The sequence below is a fragment of the Mandrillus leucophaeus genome, unplaced genomic scaffold (assembly GCF_000951045.1).
Source record: "Mandrillus leucophaeus isolate KB7577 unplaced genomic scaffold, Mleu.le_1.0 Scaffold955, whole genome shotgun sequence".
NCBI lineage: Eukaryota > Metazoa > Chordata > Mammalia > Primates > Cercopithecidae > Mandrillus > Mandrillus leucophaeus.
Window position 1 is genome coordinate 381,004 of NW_012110419.1, and position 25,562 is coordinate 406,565.

The window sequence follows — 25,562 nt, forward strand, 5'->3', positions numbered from 1 at the left end:
TGAAATTCATAGGCTATACAAATGGCTAACAGGAAAATAACTTTCAATAATGACTATCAGAGTTTCCATAAATAATATAAGTAAACAATTGTATTAGCCCATTCTCATGCTGGCTAATTTATAAAGGAAAGAAGTTTAATTAATTCATTGTCCTGTGCTGCTGGGAAGGTCTCAGGAAACTTACAATCATGATGGAAGGCAAAGAAGAAACAGGCACCTTCACAGGTTGACAGAATGGAGTGAGCGCAAGCAGGGGAAATGCCAGACACTCATAATACCATCAGATCTCATGAGACTCACTCAAATCTCATAAATATGTGAAGGCCACCTAATTTGGGTGACTCTGAAATACTACTGGTGTTGTCCACACTGAGCCTCCAGTATTTTATCAGTTATAGCTTAGGTTATCACATCCTGGCACTAGTTCCCATAGAATTTTATACTTGTGGGTTTTTTTCTTGTAAACTGTGATTTTCTGTATTTGCTTTTCTGTCTCTCTAATTTTGAAGTGGCAGTTTACCCTATGACCTCACTTTTCTGATGAATTGCAGAAGTGTTAATTTCAATTTGTTTAAGTTTTTACTTGTTAGGATAGAGTGCTTATTGGGATTTTGAAATCTGGTGGTTTGAAGCTTATCTTTCAACATAGTGATTTATTTTGGATCAGGTTAAGATCAAGACAGAATAGTTTAGGATTAGTTGATACAGCAAAGCAAGGATTTGAAGCAAATGTTTCAAATAGTCTTGGGGTATAAACTGTTTGATGTTCTCTATTGAAGAGTTGATTAATCTTTTCAAAAGTATCTGGAATTAACAACACAGATATTTTCAACTTTTTTCTTCCCTAGGAAGAGTTTCATGGAATAATGTAGATATTTTGACGGTGACTGAGAAATAATGAAGTCAAATCAATATTGAAATACTGTTTTGATTTTCATTATACAACTGCAGTATCAAGACAATTGACTTATCCATAATGGCACGAAAGTAGTGCAGTGGAACTGAATAGAATTTATCAATAATCCCACACATAAATGGTCAATTGGTTTGTATAAAAGTGACTGACGAGATTTAATAGGGAAAGAATAGCCTTTTCAATACACAGTGCTGAAACACTTATATATCTATATCCTTATACAAGAAAGAAATATTGATCTATACTTCTTTACACCCTAAACAAAAATAAAAATTGCTCACAGACTGAAACTTGAAACCTAAACTATAAAACTTAAAGAAGAAAACACAAGAAATCTTTATGATCTTGAGTTAAGCAAAGATCTGTTATATGTGACACCAAAAGCATGATCCATTACACAAATTGATAAGTTGAATTTCATTAAAACTTTAAACCTTTGCTCTATGAAGAACATCATAAAAAATTGAAAAGATAAGCTATAGACTGAAAGAAGATATTTTCAACTCAAATATATGATAAAATACTTGATTCTGTATTGTATAAAGAAATATCAAAATTCACTAATAAGAAAACAACTCAGTAAATAAACAGGTTTAAGAGCATTTAATAAAAAATATACTGATGGCAAATAAACACATGAAAAGATGATCAACATCATTATTAATTATGGATATGCAATTAAAAAATTGATGAGATAAAATTTCATATGTATTAGAACCGCTAAAATTAAAAGAACTAGCCATCAATTATTGTAAGTATGTGGAGCACTAGAATTCTCATACTCTCCTGGTTGGAATGTAAAATGGCACAACCACTATAGAAACTAATTTGACAGTTTTTTTTTTTTTAAGCAATCATACACCTAACTATGGTCCACTAATTTTGCTCTTAAATGTTTGCACAAAATAAATTAAAGCGTATATCCACATCAAATGTTTACAAGAATATCAATAGAAAGCTTATTTTTAATAGCCAAACTTGAAAACAATGTAAATGTCCATCATCAGGTGAATAGATAAACAGCGGTACAACCATAATAGAACACTACTCAGTAATAAAAATACATTCAACTTTTGATACATGTAACAACATGGTTAAACCTCAGTATAATTGTGAGCAAAATAAATTTCATAAAAATTAGTGCATACTGCATAATTACATATATGTAAAACTTCACAAAATACAAGGTAATATGTATTGACAGAAAGCATATCAGAGGTTGCCTAAGTAAGGGGAGAAGTGCAGAAGGGAAGGATTATAATGAGTCATGAACAAACTTTTGGGATTGATAGACATGTTCATTATGTTTGTATATGGTCTTGTGGGTATATACATAGGTAAAACTTTTCAAACTTTATATTTAACTATGTTCACTTATTGTGTGTCAATTATACTCAAATTGGTTTAATAAAATGGAATTCTTTTTCTCCAAAAGTCCCTAGGCCCAGCCATTATAACAGAAAAGTTTAACAAAAAAGAAATAATTAAGTCTGTTTTATAAATCTATTCCAGAATGTATAACGAGAAAACACTCCACAACTTACATTATAAAGTCTGCGTGTATAAAGCTGATATCAAATCTTGATAAGTGGAGTTCAACAACAAAAAAAAATTACAAGCATCTCTCTTTTATGAATATACATGAGAAAATCATTAACAAAATATTTTAAAACTCAAAACAAAAATATTCAAACCCTATAACACATTATGTCCTCATCAGGTTTATATCAGAAATGTAGATTGTTTTAAAATTTGCACTTCAATCAATGTTTTTTAACAAGTTAATAAATAATAGAAAAAAATATCACATTAAATTTGATGGCATTAAACACTGTTAAATAGTATGTGATAAAATTCAGCATTCATTCATTATAAAAAACTTGTAACAAAATTAAAAAGTGGAAGACGATTTTTTAGTCCTAATAATGGGTAACATTAAAAAATTCTGTATAGAAACCATCATACTTAAATGGAATGAAACTGAAGGCATTCATTTTAATTTCAGTAAAGAAACAAAGGTGTCTTGTGTTATCACCCCTCTTTATCATTGTGCTGTAAGCTAATAAATAGAAAGCTATAACAAACAGAAACTAAGCATAGAATTTCATTTAGCCACAGATGACAGTGATATGCTGAGAAATAAAATAATCTATAGGCAAATGATTATAGGTGACATGAGAATTTAGCAAAATTTGTGGATGCAGAATCAGTATACAGAAAGAAACTGTATTTCTATGCAACAGTAAGAATCTCTTCTTGCAATTTTTAAAGTTTGATCTGCAGTAACATGAAAAATAAGTCATAAGAGAAAATATAAAAAAAGACTTAAAGACAACTTTGCCAAACAGATTGAAGCATAAAAATAATATTAGTAGAGGCTATTTTATCATTCTTACCAGCATCACTCCTTGGTCCAAAGCCTATGACAGTTGTTGGTTATGAAACATCTTTTGCAGATGCAAAGGTACATTTTACTAACATTTTATTAAATGGTTCTGAAGATTTGGATCTTAAAAAGTAGGAAAGGTAGACTTGCTATGTCTCTGTACAATATTAAGCTTTATTTCAGTATCGTTTTATACTAATTTATTATTTTATATCCTATTGTGTGGTTGTTGCTAAATCTACTGCTTTTAAGACAGGATTTGCCATGTAGTCTGAGATATCATTTATACAACACATAAGAATCGAAAACTGAAACGGAAATACTGGTTAGCTCAAAAAGAGGTTTCTTTTATGAATGCAATTCAATGTCTTCTCATCACATGTTGGATGCTAAATGCTGTGAATGGTTTGATTTTGCATTTTATAATCAGAATTAAATATTGACTCTTTAAGATCAAAGAAAAACAATATTAAATTCTAGGTAAATAATCACATTGGTTGAACTGTAAATCCCTTGTGATTATACTTTCATAGTACATAGTCAATATTCTTTTAGAAAATAGGTATCTTATTTGAATAATAAATAAGTGATATATCTTCAAATAAAATTATTTTTCTTTCTCTTTTTTGCTTATTATAGTTTATCTGATGTTGATACTTTTGTACTTTTTATATTTCTAAGGACATACATATTAGGAGGGTAAGACACTACATTAATACATGAAATTTTGTTGCCACACAGTACATATTTCTGGTGAATTGTGTTTTACGTGTAGTATTCAGTTAGGGGGTACACAATTACATTAGATTAATTCACTATTAATGTTTGAATTCAACAAAAGGGAGTAACACAGAAGTGTGGACAAACTGCAATGTTATCTCATCCTATGCATTCACTTTACTAAGTCTCTATTTAAATGGCATTTATGAAAAACTGCATGAAGAAAGTTAAATACAAAGATAATTCCTAGGGAAATGGTAATTTTCACATGAAGTGCAGTTACTTTGTACCTACAAATTCAAAGGAAAGAATGATGCTCAACCAAAGTATAATTTAATTTATCTCACCATTTTAGGAGGTATTGATAATTGTAGGAAAGAAAAAACAATACTAGATTCTTAGTAAATCACTGTCCCAGAAATAAACATAAAGACTGAAAAAGTTAAGTGGGGTTAGAAGTTGTTTTACTCCGTATTCTACCTTCTTTACTACATGAAAAGTTTCTAGATCAAGGGAAAATGACAGTTATTCTGGATGCATTTGAATGAATATATTTATAATATTTGGTTATCTATTTAGCTTTCATAATGATTTTTGAGAGTTTCTATTCTAAAGAAAAAGAATTACTTGCCAAAATAACTTGCCTTCATATAACATTTTCTCAGGACAGCTAAGCTCATCTTCAATGTGATCACATTTGTCTGTTCTCAGACTGTTGAGGAAGCTGAGGTAGAGATACAATTAACATTTTCAAACCTTTGCAGTACAGAACTTGGCTACCCAGGGGACTCATTCCTTTGAGAGTAATTATTTTATACACTGTTGGTTTATCTTTTGTTGTTATTTCTGCAGCACAGCTCTGTGAATACAAACCACCAAAATCTTTAGCTGTACTGCATTTTTACCCTTCTATGAGATCAAATGAATCTTTAGATGTTCCCTTCAACTTCTTAAAAATCACCATCAGTGCATATTTAATAAGAGGCTTATGGTATGATGAAATATAAAACACATTCTTGGTACAATTATTAAAACTATATAAGATAACATCCTAAGTCTACAATGAGTGGACTAGTTAAATTTCCACCTTTTTATTGTAATTATTATTTGGCTTATCTATCTATTCACCAAATGTCAAGTACCTACAATATGTGGATGACATTGCACTATATGTATTTTTAATTTACTAAGATGAATATGAGTGTTATTTCCCCAGAAACTGCCAGTGATGTTTTTTAATCTTCTACATTCATCATACATACGTGTCTAGATCAGTACTCATCCAGACCCTTGTGCAGGTCTTCTGAGCTTTCTCATCATGCAGCTCTGATCAATCCAGTGTTTTTCTCCATGAATTGTAGACATCTTGTGCGCTCTCAACTCCAAATTCTCTCTGCTCAAGTCATCAAGACTATTGGGGTCAAACTGAACTTTCCCTCTCTTCTCTGTGACCAGGAAATTCACTACAGGTAGGAAACTCGACAGTCATAGGACTACCTTTATTTGTTTCTGTTTTCACAGGGATTCCTGGCATCACTACCAATTAATTAAAGTGTGAAAACTTTTATTTAAAATGCATTGTCATTTTTCCAGTTGTTTGCAGTGGGAAAATGATACATATTTTTCCTATAGCTTTATCATGCCAAAAAGAAGTAAAAAACTGTGGTTACATACCACTCTGTCTAACCTGTCCATTATAGATGTCTGTTATCATATTGAGGACTTTATGCCTCTATGTTATGATAGACATTAGGTTGTAATTTTCATTTTTCATAATTTCTTTCTCAGCTTATGGCATCAGAGTTGTTTCCTTCCTAAAATATATTGAGAAGGTTTCCTGTCTATATATATTCACAGAGTATGTGTAAAATAAATATTATTTCTTTTTATACATTGCTTAATTCAATTCAGAGTGAAACTACCTGGATCTGGAGTTGTCTTTGTGGGAAGGGATGTGAATATAAACTTAATTTATGTTAATAAAGTATTTAGGATATTTATTTTTGAGATAATTGTACTACATTTACTTTTTGTAAGAATTTTTTTTTACTTCAACCTAGTTGTTAGATTAATTAGCAAAAACTGTGTATATCATTTTCCAAAATTTCATTTAGACAGGAAGAATAAGCTCTAGTGATCTATTGCACAGCATGGGAACTATAGTTAATAATAATGATGTGTATTTCAAAATTGCTAAAATAGTACATTTTAAATGTTCTCACAACAGAGAAATGACAGCTATATGAGGTGATAGGTATGTTAATTAGCCCAATTTAATTATTGCACAAAGTACACACATATGTATATAACATCACATTGTACCTCATAAATATACGCTATTATTGTCAATTAAAATCAAAATTGAACTAAAAAGTATGCTATTCCTTTATTATTACTTTTTATAAATATTTTATTTTTTAAAACAAAAATGACCTTATTATATACAATTAATTTTATAACAAATTGTTTTGTTGAACACATCAAACAACAAACTTCAAATACTATTGATCTGCCACGTGATTTTTCCTATCTGTTCAATGCTCCTTTGGATGGCTAGACCTCCATTCAAGTCACTTCTGATGTTGGACACTGTAGTTGTTTTTTGTGTGTGTGTGTGTGTGTGTGTGCGTGCATAAATTAACAATCTATATTTTAAAAATAGTCTAGGTTTCAAGCAAACTTGTGAAGAAAGTGCAGAGAATACCTATATACTCCTTTCCCAGCAATACATTACCTGTCCCTTTGAAGTTCCATATAACTGTGATACATTTTTCATATTCAATGAACCAGCAATACCATATCATTATCAACCAAAGTTTCTAGTACACATTAGAGTTCAATCTTGGTCTTGTATATTCTATGCATTTTGACAAATGTGTGATGATATGTAACCACCATTACAATATCATACAGAATACTTGTACTGTTTTAAAAAAAAAAAAAAAAACCCTGTGCTCCACCTATTTATCCCTTCTTCCCCACCAAAACCCTTGTCAACAGATGACTTGTTAATATTTCCATAGTTTTGCCTTTTCTAGAATGCCATATAGTTGGAATCATACAGTACATACATTTTTAGATTGGCTTCTTTCACTTATTGTTATGCACTTGTTTGTTTTATGTCTTTTCATAGCTTGACAGCCCATTTTTTTCCTCTGAATAACATCTCATTGTCTGATTACCACAATTTATTTATTTATCCATTCAACTATTGAAGGACATCTTGGTTGCTTTCAAGTTTTAGCAATTATAAATTTGTATGAAAGTTTTTGGATGGGTATAATTTTCAAATCATATGGAAAAAATAACAAGCAGAGGGACTGCTGGATCCTATGGTAAGAATACATTTAGTTTTGTAAGAAATTGCCAGTGTCTTCTAAAGTGGCTGTACCATCTGCATTCCCATCTGCAGTGAATGAATATTTCTGTTGCTCTATTTTCTCACTAGAATTTTGTGTTCTCTGTGCTTTAGATCTTTGCCATTCTTACAGGTATATAGTGCTACTTCATCACTGTTTTGTTTATATGCCTTTGTTATTACATTTAATGTTCATAGGAATTGCAATGAAGTAACCTTTTTCATTCCTGACATTGGTGGTTTGTATCTTCTCTCTCATGTCATTATCAGTTTTGCTAGATGTTTATAATTTTATTAACATTTTCAGAGAACAATTGTTTGTCTTTATATTTGTCCCAATTATTTATTTCCTGTTTTATTTGTTTTAGCTCATTCCTTCACTATTTCGTTCCAACTACGAACACTAAATTTCTTCTTTCTCAAGCATCATTAAATAGAAGTTTATATTTACTTATAATCTTTGTTTTATAAATAATAATTTAGCATTTATATATTTCCTTTTAAGCTCTATTGTCACTGCATCTCAAAAAAATTGTGTATGTTATGTTTTCACTATACATGTGAAAATATTTTCTAATTGTTCTTTTGGGTTTTTTTAACCCCTATTTTCTCTCTATATTTTGATATTGAATATATATTTTGATATTGAATTCCAAATTAAATGTCAGAGAACATTCTCTATATGATTTCAGATTTTGGTAACTACTTTCCACCTGTTTTATATCTTAATATATGGTTCATTTTAGTAAACAGCTTCATGCTAATTTTTAATGAAGGTGCAAAATATTGTGCAACCTCCTCCTATATCTAGTTACAAAATATTTTTCTCCCTTAAAGAAAATTGCACTAACATTAAGCCCTCACTTGCTGTATTAGCCCTTTTTCACAGTGATATAAAGTGATAACCTGAGACTGGGTAATTTATAAACAGAAGAGGTTTAATTGACTCACATTTCTGCATGGCTGGGGAGGCCTCAGGAAACTTACTATTACAGCAGAAGGCAAAGTGGAAGGAGGCACCTTCTTCACAAGGCAGCAGGAGAGAGAGAGAGTGCAGGGAAAACTGTCACTTTTTTATCATCAGATCTCGTGAAAACAGCATGAGGGAAACCACCCCCCAATCTGATAACCTTCCACCAGCTCCCTTCCTCAACATATGGGGTTATAATTTGAGATGAGATTTGGGTGGAGACCCAGAGCCAAACCATATCATTCTACCCCTGGTCCCTCCCGATCTCATGTTTTTTCCACATTTTAAAACCAATCATGCCTTCTCAATAGTCCCCCAAAGTCTTAACTCTTTCCAGGATTAACCCAAATGTCCAAATTCAAAGTTTCATTTGAGAGAACAAGTCCTTTTTACTTGAGAGCCTGTAAAAACAAACAAACAAACAAAAACCATGTTAGTTACTTCAAAGATAGAATAGGGATACAGGCATTAAGTAAATGTTTTCATTCCAAATGTGAGAAATTGACCAAAACTAAGGGGTCACAGTCCCTATGCAAGTTCAAAACCCAGCAGGGCACTCATTAAACCTTAAAGCTCCAAAATCTCCTTTGACTCCATGTCTAACATCCAGGTCATTCTGATGCAAGGTGTGGAGTCCCATTGCCTTGGGCAGGTTCACCCTGTGGCTCTGCAGGAACAGCCTCTTTAACTGCTTTAATGGACTGGCATTAAATGCATGTGTCTTTTCCATGCTTGTTGTGCAAGCTGTCAGTGGATGTACCTTTCTGGGATCCAGAGGATGGTGGCTCTCTTCTCACAGCTCAACTACGCAGTGTCACAGTAGGGAATCTGTTTGGGGGCTCTAACCTCACATTACCCTTCCATACTGCCCTAGCAGAAGTTCTCCATGAGGGCTCCACCCCTGCAGCAGACTTCTGCCTGGATATCCAGGAGTTTCCATATATCCTCTGAAATCTAGATGAAGGTTCCCAAAGCTCAACTTTGTCTTCTGTGCACCTGCAGGCCCACCAACACCATGTTGAAGCTGCCAAGGCTTGGGGCTTGCACACTATGAAGCAATGAGCCAAGTTGTACCTTTGCCCCTTTTAGCCATGGCTGAAGCTGGAGCAGCTAGGATGCAGGACACCATGTCCCTGGGCTACACAGAGTAACAAGGCCCTGGGCCTGGCACACAAAACCATTTTTCCCTCCTAGGCCTCTGGGCCTGTGATGGGAGGGGCTGTCATGAAGATCTCTGACATGCCCTGGAGACATTTTCCTCATTGTCTTGGTGATTAAAATTCGGCTTCTTGTTAATTATGCACATTTCTGCAGCCAGCTTGAATTCATCCCCCGAAAATGGATTTTCCTTTTCTACCACATGGTCAGTCTGCAAATTTTTCAAATCTTTATGCTCTGCTTCCCTTTTAAACATAAGTTCCCATTCCAAACCATCTCTTTGTGAATGCATATGACTGAATGCTGTTAGAATAAGCCAGGTCACCTCTTGAATGCTTTGCTGCTCAGAAATTTCTTCTGCCAGATACCCTAAATCATCTCTCTCAAGTTCAAAGTTTCACATATCTCTAGGGCAGGGGTAAAATGCCATCAGTCTCTTTGCTAAAGCACAGCAAGAGTGACCTTTGCTCCAGTTCTCAATATATTTATCATCTTCATCTGAGACCACCTCAACCTGGACTTCATTGTCTATTTCTCTATCAGCATTTTGGTCAAAGCCATTCAGCAAGTCTCTAGGAAGTTCCAAACTTTCCAAAACCATCTTATCTTTTACTGAGCACTCCAAACTGTTCCAACTGCTGTTCATTACCCAGCCCAAAGTCACTTCCACATTTTCAGGTTATCTTTATATCAGTATCCCACTATCCCAGTACTAGTTTTCTGTATTAGTCTGTTTTCACACTGATATAAAGATACTACCTGTGTCTGGTAATTTATAAGGAAAAGAGGTTTAATTGACTCACAGTTCCACATGGCTGGGGAGGTCTCGGGAAACTTAAAATTATGGTGGAAGGAAAAATGGAAGCAGGCACCTCTTCACAAGCCAGCAGAAAACAGAGTGCAGTAGAAATTATCACTTTTTTTTCCATCAGATATCCTGATGCCTTCCTCAATATCATGAAAACAGCATGAGGGAAAATGCCCCCATGATCCAATCACCTCCAATCAGATCCCTTCCTCGACACATGAGGATTACAATTTGAGATAAGATTTGGGTTGGGACACAGAGCCAAACCGTATCACATGCTAATCCCCTCTGCTGACAGAACCTGGCAAACACCAATTAGCTTTATGTTTCTGTGAGTACAGACTCTTATTCTGAATATTTCATGGAATCATACAATATATAACCTTTTGTGTGTGGTTTCTGTTAGCATTTTCAAGGTTTATCCATCTTTCAGAAGTTCTGTGTAAACTATATTTATGGCTTATTATTCATATATATATATATATATATATATATATAAAAAACAGTTTGTTCATCCATTCATCCATTAATGGACATTTGTGTTTCCATCTGTTGGCTATTGTCAATAGGGCTGTTAATTAATATTTGTAAAATATTATTAGTTTGAGTAACTTCTTTTCATTTTGTGGGTATATACCTAGGAGTGGAATCATTAGGTCAAATACCAATTCTATGTTTAACTTTTTAAGGGCCTGCCAAAGTACTCTTTCGACAGCACTATGTTTTGAATGTCCTCTCCAAAACTCATGTTGAAATTTAATTGCCATTTTGATGGTATTAAGATGGGGACCTTTAAGAGAGGACTTGGTTATGAGGGTAAAGCCCTCATGAGTAGATTAATGCTATTATCATGGAAATCGGTTTGTTATTGCCAGATTGGGCTCTTGACAAAAAGATTAATAATGTCCCCATTTTTTCTCTCCCTATGCCTTCCACTATGTGGTGACCCTCACTAGGTGGTGGCGCTATGCTTTTAGCCTGCCCAGCCTCTAGAATTGTGAGCCAAATAAACATTTTTTTAAAATTACCTGGTCTGTGATATTTGTTATATCAGCAGAAAATGAATAAGATATGCAGTGACTGAACCATTTTATATTACCACCAGCAATAAATGAGGTCTCCAATTTCTCCACATCCTCAATAACACTCGCTATTTCCTGTTGTTCTATAACAGCCATCTTAGTGATTGTGAAGTAATATCATTGTGGTTTTGATTTGCATTTCCCTTTTCACTAGTCATCAATGAAATGTAAGTCTAAACCATAATGAGATGCCACTTCACACCTACTATGATGCCTAGAATCAAAAATGTATTAATTAGCATTGGCAAACTTGTGGAGAACCTCACCCTAGAATAAAAAATGTATTAATTAGCATTGGCAAACATGTGGAGAACCTCACCAACTCTGCTGTTAGGAACTTAAATGTCTCAGACACTTTGAGAAAAAGACTAAAAATTCCAGAAATAATTATACTTAGAGTTACCATATATGACTCAGCTTTTCCACTTTTAGATATATAACCGGAAGAAATGAAGATATAAATTCACACACAAATATATATAAGATTGTTTCAAGCAGCATATTTTATAGTAGTCAAATAGTGAAAGAAATCCAAATGTCTATCAACTGATAGATGGATAAACAAAATGTGTTATATGCGAACATTGAATGAACCTTGAAAACGTTATGTAAAGCGAATGAAGCCAGTCACAAAATACCATATATTGTATCATTGCACTGTAAGAAATATGAAGAACTGGTAAATACATAGAGATGGAAAATACATTAGTGGTCATTTAAGGATCTGGAGGATGGTTTGAAGAGAGGGTGATAGCTAAAGAATATGGGGTTTCTTTTTAGTGATAAAAATATTTTGATTTACTTTTGTAATGTGCAGATATTAGCAAATATGCTAGAAAACATTGAGTTATATAATTGCAAAGGGGTAAATTGGTTATGTAAAATTATCTCAATAAAATTGTTTTTGAAAATGTAAGAGAAAAAAATGTACATTCTAAGTGCCTGCTGGAACTGAGTTGCAGGTATCTCAAATCAGAAATTCACCTGTATCTAGTGCTTAGTTTTTCTCCTTCAAAATGAAATGTATTTTTGTCATTCCACAACAAGCAGTTCAGCAGAGCAGAAAGAGAAGGACTCTGGGACAAACCTATGGACTGGCAGCTTTACTTTGTTCTATAACTAGAGGCCTCTTCTTTGGAGTCACAGACTTATCAAAGCTCTCTATAGGTATGCTTTGCCTTCCTTGGTTTCCTATATGGCAAATTAGGAGGTACTAGTTGCTCAAAGAGCCCTGCCCTCTCATGCTCACCAAGGACAATTGTGGCCTTGTCTGGATTGTTACACAGAGGGCAATCATCCCTGAAATCGTTTCAGCAGATCCTGGGTCTATAGAAAGGAGACAAGACTCAGGGATTGAGGATGGGGTATTTTGGTGGATTGGAGGCTTCCAGCTAGCTGTGCCTGAGTGACAACTTGAGAATTTTGGAAGCCTGTGGCCTTAAAACTTACAAAGGTGTCAGTTTTCTCATAAAGTAACCTAAGTGTTCTTTCTTTATTTTGGGGAAGTCCAGAAGAACATGCTACAGACATGTTTAATCCACATGTATTAGATGTGCCAGCTGTAATTTTTAACAATGGTTCAAGACTCTGCAAAGCTGGCCTGTCTGGAGAGATTGGACGCCACCATGTCAACAACTCCATCTTGGGACATCCTAAATGCAACATGCCTTCAGCAAGACCCAACCAGAAGAGGTACTTCAGGGGGCAAGAACCCTTGTACAAGTAGGAGGACTTATATCTGCACTACCTCAATGAGTGTGGGCTGGTACCAGGATGCGATGACATGGAGAAACTCTGGAAACATCTCTTTGAGTGAGAGCTCAGAAAAAATCCCAGTCAACAGCCTATACTCATGACTGAGCCCTCTTAGACCCCTAGAGAAATTTGAGAAAAGCTTGCAGAAATGATGTTTGAGAACTTCAGTGTCCCTGCTTTCTACTTGTCTAACCATGCAGTGGCAGCACTCTGCCTATGCCTGTGTTACAGGCCTGATGGTGGATAGTGGAGATGGGGTCACTTGCACTGTCCACATCTATGAGAGTTACTCGCTGCCTCGTGCAGTCACCACACTCTTTGTGACAGGGAGGGACATCATAGAGCACCTCACCTGGCTCCTCTTTGCTAGTGGGTATACTTTTCCTTGCATACTCTGCAAGGCTTTGGTAAATAACATCAAAGGGAAGCTGTGCAACATCACCTTAGAGCCACATAAAAAGCTATGCAAGAGGTCGGAGACATCCTGAGAGAATACAAACTGCCAGATGGGAACATCATCCACGTTGGGGACCAACTGTACCCAGTGCCCGAAGTTCTTTTTGCCCCGACCAGCTGGGAATCCACAGCCCGGGACTCTCAAAAATGGCCTCCAGCAGCATCATGAACTGTGACACTGACAGAGAATGCTTTTGCAGAGATTGTACTGTCTAGGGGCACCACTCTCTTTTCTGGGCCAGAGGAAAGGCTTATGAAAGAACCGCTAGCTTCCAAAGGTACTCACATCAAAATTACGGCTTCTCCTGCTCAATGCTTCTTTTTGTGGATTGGTGTATCCATCATGACCTCTCTGAGCAGTTTCAAACAAATGTGGGTTACCTCTGCAGATTTTAGTGATTATGGGACATCTGTGGTTCGGAGAAGATGCTTTTAAAGATCCTTGAGTTCAGGGAACAACTTGATGGGTGAGATCACAGAAGCACCAGTGGGAGGTGCCACTGTCCTTCAGGCTTTTTCAGGATGTTGAATAAAAGTGTTTTCACATTTTGTGTTTCCGTATATTTTTCTTTGCACATTGTTGTAAATATTGTACAAGTATCTACTTGAGTCCCCGCTAAATTCTTTTGGCTATATACCTGTAAGTGTATTTTATGGGTCATTTACTAATTCTTTTTTTTAACTTTTTGAGGACTGCCAGAGTGCTTTTCCAGTACCTTCACTGCTTTACACTCCCATCATCAATATAAGAGTCTGTTTTATCCTCCTTGCTGACAACACTGCTAGTTTTTTGCTTTTTGAATAATAGCCATTGGAAAGTGGTATCTCATTGTGAATTTTATTTGCATTACCATAATGGTTAGTGATGTCTAGCATTTTTATGTGCTTATTTACTATTTCTATATCTTCTTTGGAGAAATATTTAGTCAGTCCTTAGCCTATTTTTTAATTGGCTTGTGTATAGTGTGGCCATCTAGTTTAGGAGTTCTTTATATAGTCCAGATATTACACTGCTATAATATATACGAGTTTTGTTCTCCTATTTATTGGTTTGGCTTTCTACTCTCTTGATATTATCATTTGATGCACAAAAATTTATTTTGATAAAGTCCAATTTATTTTTTTCCATATTCATTTGGTATCATATTTAAGAAACCATTACCAATTTCAAGGTCATGAAGATTTACTCCTAAGTTTTCTTCTGAGAATCTCATGGTGTCAGTTCTTACACTTAGGGTTTTTATTCATTTTGAGTTAATTGTTTTTTTATGCAGCATGAGATAATTTTCCAGCTTCATTCTTTTGTATATGACTATCCTGTTTTTCCAACACTGTTGAAGATACTGTTTTTTCCCATTGTATGGTCTTGACACCCTTGTTGAAAATCAATTGAACTTATATGTATAGGTTTATTTCTGAACTCTCAATTCTATTCCATCAATATATAAGCTTATCTTTATGCTACGACCACACTGATTTTATTACAGTTGCTTTAGAGTAAATTTTGTAATTAGGAAGTGTGAGTTCTCCAATTTTGTTCTGCATTTTCAAAATTAATTTGGTTATTTGGGGTTCCTTGAAATCCTTAAAATCTAATAGATTTGGATTTTAGCACAGGTTTCTCCATTTTTGTAACAAACACCATTAAAATTTTAATAAGGAATGTATTGAACTTGTATATCACGTTTTTAGTATTGTCATCTTAACAATGCCAACTATTCCAATATATGCATAAAGGATATATTTTGACATATATGGGTATCTTTGACATTTTTCAGCAATGTTTTCCAGTTTTCAGTGTACAAGTTTTGTTCCTTTTAAGTTCATTCCTAATTATGATTTTATTCTGTTGTAAGTTGAATTAATTCATTTTCTTTTCAGGCTGGTCTTTAGTAATGTATAGAAATACAACTGATATTTGCTTATTGATTTCATAGCCTACAACCTGACTAAATTTGTTTACTAGCTCTAATGTTTCTGTGTATATGTTTATTCCTTAGAATTTTCTACATGTAAGTACATATCGTCTGTAAACAGAGATAATTTTGCTTCTCCCTTTCCAGCTTAGATGCATTTTTAAATCTTGTTCTTGCCAAGTTGACGTGGGTACAACTTTCAGTACTATACTTGAATAGGAACTGTGAAAGCAGCCATCCTTTTATTCTTCCTGATCTTAGGGTCAAATCTTGTAGACTCTCTCTATTGAGTATGATGTTAACTGTACGTTTTTCATATGTGGTCTTTGTCATGTTGAGGATATTTCTTTATATGTCTGGTTAATAGATTGTTTACATTATAAAAAGGTTGTGGACTTTGCCAAAAGCTTTCTGTGCATCATTTGAGATTATGTTGTTTATGTTTTTTTAATGTGTCAACTTTTTCTTCATTCTGTTGGTGTGGTGTATTACTTTGATTGATTTACATATGCTAAACTGCTTTTGAATTCCTGGGATGAATCCCATTTTGTTGTAATGAATAGTCCTTTTAATGTGCTGCTGATTTAGGTTTGTTAATATTTTGTTGAGAGTTTTTACATATATATTCATAAACAATATTAATCTGTAATTTTCTTTTTTGTAGTGTCTTTGTTTAGCTTTGGTGTTATGAAAAATTTGGCCACATAGAATGAATTATTTTATATTTTGAAAGCTTTTGAGAAGAATTGGTATAATCCTCTTTAAATGTTTGGTAAAATTCATGAGTGAAGCTACCTAGTCCTGTTCTTTTCTTTATTGGGAGGTTTTTGAATAGTGATACATTCTCTTTAGTGGTTTTCAGTACAGTAAGATGGTTATCCAATTTGTTCCTGTACAGTTATTTATAGCATTCTCTTATGATCCTTTTCATTTCTGTAGATAGTGGCATCCCTCTTTCATTTTGTTGTTAACAATTGGAGTCTTCCTAAAATCTTATCAATTTTGTAGATATTTTCAATGAACACAGTTTTAGTTTCTTTGATTTATTCTATTGTTTATTTCATATTTTTATTTGTCTCTGCTCTAATATTTATTATTCCCTTCCTGCTGATATATTTAGGTTTATTTTAACCTGTTTTTAGTTCCTTAAGGTTTACGCTTAAGTTATTGATTAGTAATCTTGCTTCTTTGTAATTTAGATGTGTATGGTTATATATTTCCCTCTGAAAAGTGCTATGTCTGCATCCCATAAGTTTTGTTGTGTTTTTATTTTCATTCTTCTCAATATATTTTAAAAATCTCTTAATTTCTTCTTTGACTCTTCATTGTTCAATATTGTTGCTTAATTTCCAAATATCTATGGGTTTTCAAGTTTTCCTTTGGTTATTTATTTCCATTTTTATTTTTCTGATTAGAAAATATCACTTATAATATTTCAGTCTTTTTATATGTATTAAGACTTGTTTTGTGGCCCAGCATATATGCTATCCTGGAAAATTTTCCAGATGTACTAAAGAAGAATTTATAACTTGCTGTTGTTGTGTGTAGTGTTCTGTATATATCCATTAGTTCTAATTCATTTATGTGTTGTTCCAGTCTTACCTCTCAATCATTTTGTTTGGTTTTTCTGTCCATTATTGAAAGTGCGGTATTGAAGTCTCTACTTAATATTGTAGAACTGTTTCTAGCTTCAGTTCTGCTCATTTTTTTTTCTTTTAAACTATTTTTTATTTGTAACCAAATGATTTCATACAATGCTTCTAAACAGTGACATTAAAAAATTTCATTACATATAAATAAGACTATAAATTTGATCAAAATTACTAGAATAAATTGTCTACTTCTACAGTGTTCTCATATCAATCAGAGTTGATGAACAGTATATAAATTCTCAAAGTCCAGTATTTAAAAACTCAGGTATTTGACTAACTTTAATAAAGTTTGTTAATGAAAATAAATGTATCTCCAGCCCATATATTAAGAGAATTATTATTCTCAATAACTTTTCTAGAAAAATAAGTTTGGTATTTTATTCTCCTATTTTTACAATTCTGAGCATGAAATTTTAACCTTTAAAATATAGTCAGGCATTTCTACCTTTCTTTCAACATGACACCAACAGAAACACAAGTTGCTAGAGAGGAACTAATGTGATAATCCAGTGATTTTAGTCACAGTGAATTACAGGAGGAGGTACCCATGTCACTGCAATTTTAATATGCAATTTATTTTTCCTTCCCTAATGTGGATAACTAACGGAGCAAGAGTAGGGTAGTGAGTCTGATGACCATTTCCTTGGTACATTCATTTTTTTCTGGACAAAAGAACACCATATTGGAAAAGGAAAGAATATCAATTCAAAAATCTGATATGCAGAGCTAGGGGTTGCATTCACCAAAATTGGGTTTTACTTCCTTACATTTTTTTTCATGTGAAGAAGAGGATGCTTAATGATAATCAGAGGTAGCCATGTCGAAAGGCCCTAGAACTTTTCTTTCAGATCTGATGCTTGTTCTCAACTACATTTTCAAAGCTGGCAACAATTAGTGCATTGTTATTTTTCTCCATACTGACAGCACACCTCTCATAGGTCCACCTAGAAAGTTAGCACCTTAGACAATCACAGATTGCTATATAAGATAAAGCTGTTCTGATGGGCCTTCAGGATACCTGGATCAACTTTTTGACACTTATTGACAGGCATACATATGTAGATCTGTACTTCTGAGAGATTTCAGGACAAAAAAATTATTTATATTTTTCTTGAAATATTAGAGTCAGTTTCTCAGCAAACCTCTCAATTGTCTGTTTTCGTGATCATGGTGTCTCCCCTGCCAGGTAAGTATCAACTGTCTGTTTTCAACTTACCATGTTTTCAAACAAGCCATGTGAAAAAAATACAACAGTATTGGTAGGAAAGATGAGGAATGAAAACATGGTAAGTCCATGTTAGAACTACAGATTCTGTGGCCCTAACTATCTCCAAGCTATAAACCAAAGGCACAGCCTCAGTGAACCCAGACACAATGGCTAGAAGACCAATTCTATCAATTTTTCCCCATATACTTTTGAGCTATATTGGTTGTGAGTATATATTTATAATAATTGTTTTATATTCTTAATGAATTGAGCCTTTTATCAATGTGATATGTTCTTAATCTCTTGATAAGTATTTGTACACTGTTGAAATAAATCTTTTCTGACTTAAAATCTCTTTTGTCTGATATTAGCATAGTCACTCTCTTTAGGTTACTACTTATGTAAAACGTCTTTTTCACCTCTTTAGTTTTAATTTTTTGTGTCTTTGTAGGTAAAGAGAGTGTCTTTTAGGCAGTGTATATGTGTAATGTTTTTATCTATTCTGTCCATATTATTTTTAATTGAAGAGTTTAATTCATTTTTATTTAAAACAATTACTGATTAGGAAAACACTTATGTCATTTAGCTACTTGTTGTCTGCATGTCTTATTTATACCTTATTTTTCAATTTTTCCGTTATCTTTTTTATATTTGTTTTATTTTTTATAGTGCACAATTTTCATTCCCTTCTTTTTTCCATTTCTTTATATTTTCAGTTATTTTCTTAGTGGTTACCTTGGCAACTGCAATTAACATCTTAATCTTATACAATAAACTTAATGAGCTTGAATAATAATGCTGTTTCAATAGTACACAAACACTTTATTTCTATACATGTTTGTCCTCCATTGTTATTGTCACAGATGACATTTTTATATATTGTGTATACATTAACATTGATTAATGATGATTGTTTTATGCACTTAACTTTTAATTGTATAGGAAGAAAGAGGAGTTAAAAGTCAAATGTGCAATAATTCTGGCTTTTATGTATACCTATGTAGTTACTGTGAAAGAAAAATATCTTGGGGCCCCAAAACCACTAAGCTAAAGGAAAAGTCATGCTGGGAACTGCTTAGGGCAAACCTGCCTCACATTCTATTCAAAGTCACTCCTCTGCTCTTGAGATAAATGCATATCGGATTGCCTGCTTTGGAGAAATTAATCAGAAATTCAAAAGAATACAGCCATTTGTTTCTCATCAACCTATGACCTGGAAGCCTTCTCCCCACTTTAAGCTGTCCCGCCTTTCCAAACCAAACCAATGTTCATCTTACATATGTTGGTTGATGTTTCATGTCTCCCTAAAATCTACAAAACCAAAATGTGTTCTGACTGCCTCGGACACATGTTGTCAGGACCTCCTGAGGCTACATCACAGGCACACATCCTCAGCCTTGGCAAAATAGGCAAAATAAACTTTTTAAATTAACTGAGGCCTGTCTCAGATTTACAGGGTTTACATTTTTGTAACCATGGAGGGATTCTGAGTGGAGGCACCCCTGTCCTTTGACACATCTCCCGTCAGTGCTTGGTACCAGTGTGAGCTATCTTTATGGCTCACATCAATAGGACAATTTGTTGAGGACTGGAAGAGCCCCCTCCAGTGAATCCCTGATCTCCCAAAATTTGTTCAAGATCTCAAGTTTATTTTGCTGTACAACTCATTTTTTTGGAATTTTACTTGTTTCCAATGCAAAGAAGGCAAGTTTTTCCTGCTTCCGTGATGATGGAAGGCAGGTAACTCCTGTATGGAGTTTGAGCTCACTTCCAACAGCAAAGATGAGATTTTTCCCTCCTTCTAGGATTGTGGAGAGCAGTCTTCAGCCTGAGACACACCCCTAGGTAAGTAACTTGTTTGTGGTTTGTCTTGGCTAAAGTTAAAATTAACAACCAGCTGTTCTTAATTTCTCCTTACCATTAGACCACTCAGAAATAAAAGTCAAGGGATCATTTGTTTTGCTTAACTGCTTAACTGTTTTTGTTGTTGTTGTTTGTTTCTGTTTTTGTTGTTGTTTCAGCCTTTTCCCCTTTCGGTTTGACCAACTCTATCCGACTTGATCAAATCTGAAGGAAAGTCCCAAATTTTGGGGAATGAGGCCTCTGAAGTGGCTAAATTCTCACCAAAAAGAAAAAAGAAAAAAAAGGTAGTATGGTGGGGGAAGAAAAACAGCCAGCAAAAGGAAAAAAACTTAAAGATTGTTTATTTTGACTACTTAAGGAGTTTTATATACATAACAAGGCCAACGTTTTGCTAGCCAGGCCAAACTGAAAGAGCAATGGCTGTCACCCCACACTGAAGTTAGTTCTATAGCTCACGTTCTTCCTTCTTCTTTCTTTTTTTCTTTTTTCACCATGACAGCCTGGGTTTGATTCCTAAATCAAGCCCTTTCTTGTTTGATATTTGGTACTTCTGAAATAGCAGCCATTTGTCCTAGCTGAAATATGGAAATGAAATTTAAAAACCTTTTTTTAAAGAAGTATAATAGTTAAAAGTCAGTTTAATTAAAAACTAACATCCAAGATGTGTGTGTGTATGTGTGCATGTGTGTGTGTTTGTATTTAAAAGGCCTTCATGTCTTTGTTTTTTATTTATCTCCTAAAACCTTGTCTTTTTTTTGAGCAAAGTTTTTTTTCTTCTCAGTTGACTGAATTTTGTTTTCTTCATTTACTTCTGCTGTCTGTCCTTTCTTTTGCACCCTCTGCTGCATGAGGGACCTAAAATAGTTTATAATAGCCTGAGCTTCCTTAAAGAAAATGGAGAAGGCACCAAGACTCCCTTTGGCGAGAAACATCTGTTTTTCCTTATGGAACCCCAATAATGTAAACAGAGAAGTTTATCTCAGTTCTTAAACTGCTTGATTTTGTATTGCGTTACCTGATATTTTAACTAAAATAGTTACTGCAACAGAGCATACTTGGGCTTTTAAGGAAGAGTGTAGTTTAGACCCGTAGAAATGTCTTTGTTAAAAAAGTTAAGTGCACTATAAAATCATCATGTTGTCTAGCCTCATAATAATTCTCCCTTTTTGGAGACCCAGGATTCAGTGTGGGCTCTGCTCAGAGCTCAGTGACCCAGCTAAAAGATAGGTAGTCTCTGTTTTAATTTAATTTAATGTAACTTAATTTAGGAGAGCTAAGTAATTAAACATGAGGCCAAAGTACGTAAGAAAGTGGCAGTCTTTTATTGCAAATATGCACACACTCTCGGGCGAAGTTCTCTGGTCCTCGGGTGTGGGGGGCCAGGGAAGTCAGGCGGGCGCTCTCGAGTGATGTTCTCCAGTCCACAAATGCGGGGGCCGAAGAAGTCACCCCGGCTCTGGCCGGCGGCGGACTTTTATGCCTGGGAGCTGGAAGGGGAGGAGTTCAGGGCGTGTGTGTAGGAGTGGCTTCTTGAATTTCGGTGTCCTCGGCTTGACGTCATTCTGCGCATGCTCAGTTGATTTGGTTCTTTTCCCAGGCACGGGAAAATCTGTGAAGAAGAACCCGGAAACAACAGGTACTGCTCCATCTTGTTCACCTTCCTCCATCTTGTCCCTTTTCCTTCACCCAAACAGTCTCCATCTAAATAAAATTAGTCTCTTTATAAAATCCTATCATAGATTTCTATAAATTTTATGTTTGACTTGGTACCAATCTTTAATATCCCCCTGGCACCACCAGACTTATTCTTTCTATACATTGAGATGTAGATTTTGCTATATGATTTTTTATCTAAGAGTTGTTTCCTTCAATATACAGATTTAGGGCCATTTACTTGATAACTGACAGAGTAATAAAACAGGTCATCAAGAGTTTGCTAGTCTAAGGAAAAACAAGGAGGTTTTAGGAATCTATAATATGTACTTTTATCTGTATGCCTAATACAGCTATGTATTTATGTTTTGTGTATACAATGTTTCATTACTGAAAATATATAAAAGAGATCTAACTAATTGGCTTAAGAAAATAAAAGTGCTTGAATCAAATACTTTATCAGGAAAAAAGACTAGTCAAATGCTTTTTCAAGTTTATGTTACTTAAGTAAAATCTTTTATAAATAAGCTAGCTTTAAAATTACTTGTAAAGTAATATTAAAAATGTCTTAAGAATTGCTAGCATACATTTTTGTTTGCATTAATCAGGAAATTTCATACTTATCCCTGCCAGATAATAAAAGGTGTCAAAATTTGGCACAGGGGTTATAAAACTATAAACCCAGCCCCAAACAAAATATCTTTGTTTGTGTAATTTTTATAAATAAGGCATTGATATTGGTTTAATAATAATAGCTACATCTTGAATTTAGTAAGATTACCATAACTTCTAACATTGTAGCTTTAGGTGATTCAGTCCACAGGTGGTAAGGTTTGTTATCCTCTCTGTTTCAAAACTAAACTATAAATTTCTCCCAAAGTTAGTTCAGCCTACACCCAGGACTGAACAAGGGCAGCTTGGAGGTTAAAAGCAAGATGGAGTAAGTTTTGTCAAATGTTTTTCACTATCTCAGTTATAATTTTGTACTAGAGGTTCAATAACTTCAGATGATGACTATTGCAGTTTTCACAAATAATCTAGGCAAACAATTAAAATGAAATAATGATAAATACTTGTAGACAAATGTCATAAGAAATTAAATACTATGTATTTTATTATTTGAGTATTTCCCAATAAAATATATTTGTAGAAAAACATTCTTTCTAAAAAAAGTGTGTCCTTTTAAAATATAATTCAAAGATTTTTAAAGATCATGTATAAAACAAGGTAAGAGGAACGTGGAAATAAGAGAGATGTAAAGAAAATTATAAAAATAAAGAGGTTTTGTTTTGGTAAGAAATAATATGAAATTATTTAAGGAGAAATAATTTCATATGAGAAAGAATCTCGTATGGTAAATTTAGCCCTAGAGTAAAATGACTAGTTGTTTAAGAAAGTGGGATGTTCAGGACATTCCAGAAAGTCCAAGAATTTCATGAACAGTCTGTGTAAGTCACAACAAAAGGATTTATAAACAATGACACAAAAAGTCTTATATGATCAAGTTGTCATATTATTACTAAGTTTTGCTTTGCTTAAGAACAAAACTGAGATTAATATTTTTAAATTAAGGTTATTACATTAATATATCTCTCTGTATGCACTTTTAAAGTACTTATGACTTTGAGTTCCAGGGCTTTGACTTCTGGGTCTAAAAAGGACACCAAGTCCTAGTAAATTTTAAACACTGACAGCAATTAAAGCCCAATCTTCAGGCCTGGTAGAAGATGCCATTCAAAATAAACTGCATTCCTGAGACACAGGCCCCAAAATTAAAGCTACTCAACTCCTCAAGGCCCAGGGCCAAAAATTAAAGCTACTCAACCCCTCAAGACCTGCTTCATGGAAGCAGTGGTATGTGAAATTGTAAGGACCAATTTTGAGACATAAAATAAGTTCAGTTTCTCTATAAATTAATTATAAATAATGTCAAAAGCACACTGATTCAAGACCAGCATATGGGCCTGATATGTTTTGGCTGTGTCCCCACCCAAATCTCATCTTGAATTGTGGCTCCCATAATTCCCTCATGTTGTGGGAGGGACCCAGTAGAAGATAATTGAACCATGAAGGAGGTTCCCCCATAGTGTTCTTGTGAGTAAGTTTCACAAGATCTGATGGTTTTATAAAGAGAAACCCCTTTTGCTTGGCTTTCATTCTTCTCTTGTCTGCTGCCATGTGAGGTGTGAGCTTTACCTTCCAGCTTGATTGTGAGGCCTCCGCAGCCCTGCAGACTTATGAGTCCATTAAACCTCTTTCTTTTGTAGATTGCCCAGTCTCAGGTATGTCTTTATCAGTAGCATAAAAACAGACTAATACAGGACCCCTGTGTTAGATTAACAAGGCTTTCTTGAAGCATTAAGTGACTCCATAATAAAGGTTATAAAGTGTACAAAAGGATTATAAAAGTTATATCTTATGGTCAACATTAATATTGTATAGATTGTTTATAAAATTTTAAAAAACAAATTTGGTTGGCTTTCTGTTGTGTTTATTAGGGCTTATTATTTTGAGAATTAACTCTCCTCTCAAAGAATGAAGGTTTTTTGCCTTTTATTGAAATCCTTGAGTTATGACTTTTTTCAAATGAATGACTTATTTTACAATGACCTGTGGGATCAGGTGTTTTAAACCTTTGTGTATTACTTCGTTTTCATGCTGCTGATAAAGATATAGTAATTTATGAAGAAAAAGAGGTTTAATGAACTCACAGTTCCATATGGCTGGGGAAGCTTCACCATCGTTGCAGAAGGTGAAAGTCATGTCTTACATGGCAGTAGGCAAGAGAGAATGAGAACCAAGTGAAAGGGAAAACCTCTTATAAAATCATAATGTCTCATGAGACTGATTTACTACCATCAGAACAGTATAGGGAAAACTGCCCCCATGATTCAATTATCTCCCACTGGGTCCCTTCCATAACACCTGGGAATTATGGAAGCTACAGGTCAAGATGAGATTTGGGTGGGGACACAGCCAAACCATATGACTTTGCTATTTGACAAACTTTCCAAATTCAAATTGTAAATTATGTCTTTTTCTGACCTAATTATTCCTTTAAGATATTAAGTTCCCTAAAGTCCAAAAATGACATAATTTGGCTTATTTGGTATAAAAATTATACAGGAAGAATTGTCAAATATGAAATGATGTTTAGTTTTCTTTGGGCTGTATTTGTATAAATATGTTATTGGTATGTATTCCAAAATCATGAGAAACTCCTGTAATTCTGATGTGACTTAGTGTACATTATCAGTAATAATTATTATTGTTATGTTAAATTATTGTGTGCCACAGAGGTAACACATTTCCTTGTCAATTGTGTCTTTCACTATGGCTGTCCTAAAACCTTTTATCATCCACAGACAATTGTCTTGCTTTGGTCCTCCTTAGAAGGTGGTTTTGTAATCAACTACGAAACTCTAACAGGTGCTCTTATAGACAAGATTCTGGCAGCTTTAGAGATTGTGACATCAGAATAGAACTTTCTGGATAGAAATAGAATAAAAACTTTCAGGACTCATGGATAGATGAAATGTTCATGAATATCCAGCAGAACAGGAACTAACTACATGGACTGAAATAATAGAAAACTGAAATAATCTTTTTGACTTTTTGCTTAAAAACTTGCTGATGCTTTGTTTTTTTGTTTTTTTTTTTTT

General features: G+C 34.0%; 1 pseudogene; it reads left to right on the top strand.

Moving 5' to 3' along the window:
• Window positions 1–12,926: 12,926 nt before the first annotated feature.
• Window positions 12,927–14,045, top strand: LOC105532386 (annotated as a pseudogene).
• The last annotated feature ends 11,517 nt before the right edge of the window (window positions 14,046–25,562 follow it).